The sequence below is a fragment of the Myripristis murdjan genome, chromosome 16 (genome assembly GCF_902150065.1).
Source record: "Myripristis murdjan chromosome 16, fMyrMur1.1, whole genome shotgun sequence".
Lineage (NCBI taxonomy): Eukaryota > Metazoa > Chordata > Actinopteri > Holocentriformes > Holocentridae > Myripristis > Myripristis murdjan.
In genome coordinates, this window is record NC_043995.1 from 16,402,501 (window position 1) to 16,404,546 (window position 2,046).

The window sequence follows — 2,046 nt, forward strand, 5'->3', positions numbered from 1 at the left end:
AAATGGGTCATTTTGGCTGATCGTGACATCTTCAAGGGTCTAGTTAAATGATTGCTCTCCGGTTTATGGTTAAGTTTAAGGTGACCAGATTTTTTTTTTTTTTTTTTTTTTTTTTTTTAACAAATTGGAAGATTGAAATGACATAATCATTCTGATAAAAACTACGTTGCTTGACGTCCATTGATTCAAATGCAGGATAAGTTCTCCTTCATACCTGCTTATTTTTATTTGGCATCTCACGTTCTGGAGCCTGTCCCAGCATGCATATTTTGTGGAAGGCTAGTAAACACCCTTGAAGGGTTGCTAGTCCATCACAAGGTTAACACACAGACACCCACACACACATTCAAACCTATGGGCAAATCTTAAGTTCACCTGACCTGAACATCTTTCCAGCCTGGCACAGCCATACTGTGATTTCATTTCGGCAGTTCACTTCTCAAAACAGAGTCTGGGCACTGTTGGGTTCACGCTGTTTGGAAAAAAAGGGGTGGCAGCAACAAGTTTACAAAAATATGTAGCAGATTTCATCAACCACCTATCTTTAGCTACCCCATTCAATTACACAAACCAACCACAGACGTGGTTGGTTTGCAGACCCTGGAGAAGACTTAGAGTCGATACACGTTGGTCTGCTCAGTTGCAAAGAATAAATAATAATTTTGCTGCATTTGAAGACAGAGTGTCTTAGTTTTTTCCATGGTTGTCTGCATCACTTAAAGATTAATGTTAAGCAAGACCTCCACGATTTTGTTTTCAACCACAGAAAATAGTATGACAATGCTGAGGCCAAACAAACAGCAGCACTGATGATTAAGTGAGCAATCTATGTTGATGTCCTGTTATTTCTGTTTTCCAGTTCAGTGTACTGTAACTTCTTGTTGTCATCATCACCTGTGCTGATGGCCGGGTGCTGATTGGTCTGGCCATTTTCTGGCTTTCAGAAATGCTTCGGTTGGATTGTGTCCAGATGGTTTTGCGAGTCAAAAGAAATGAACCTGTGAGATAAGCTGGCTATGCCAATTTAATGTGTTTGGGCCATGGGATGAATCTGGAGCAGCTGGAGAAAACCCAAACAAACATGAGGTGAAAATGCAAAAAAATAAAAAATAAAAAATAAAATAAAAAACCAACAAACCCTTCTTGTTGTGAAGCCACTACCCACCAAGCCACTGCGCCACCTACGACAAAAATTCTCAAGGTAAGAATTGCTGATAATACTGACACTGTTGGTAAATGAGGAAATTTACGGGCAGATGTGGGGATGACTGGTCATGCTGGATAAGATTATAATTATTACTGCATTCATGCCATGTGTAGGGGATGGAAAGTGTGACTTGACTTGAGTGTTCACATGTATATTCGAATCATTGCAGAGCAGCTAACACACATTTACAGGCTCATAACCATTGTGATTAGTGTTAGATTAGGTCTAGGACATGGAAAATTTAGGCATGTAGTATAGAGATTTGTGGTTTGGGGAAAGAAATCTAATCATTGGAAGGCCCACCTAGAAGATAGAAGTAAAATTTTGTGTGTGTGTGTGTGTGTGTGTGTGTGTGTGTGTGTGTGTGTGTGTGTGTGTGTGTGTATTTTTGAGGAAGGCAGAACATAAATAATAGAAGACTAAGCTTTTGTTATTAAAGTGGCATTTTACTGCTTAATGGCTTTTGTTGAAGGCTCCTTTTGGATCCATTCAATATTGTTTCTGTCCATGCCTTGTTTCTGCCCCAATTTTTAGCTCGCCTGGATTTAGCTCAGTTTCATCCTCTAATCCTTCTGTTTTGTTAGTGACACTGGGAGAACAGCCTGGGCTGTGTGGCTCAGCCCCGCCTGTCAAAGCCTATAACATCTCTCACCAGGATCAGGTTATTGCCTCAGCTCTGTGTATCTTTATATTGAAGTGCCTGTGATAGGAGGCTCTGGTAGGCTGTGTGTGTCTGTGTGTCTTTGTGTGTGTGTGTGTGTGTGTGTGTGTGTGTGTGTGTGTGTGTGTGTGTGTGTGTGTGTGTGTGTGTGTGTGTGTGTGTGTGTGTGTTGTACGTG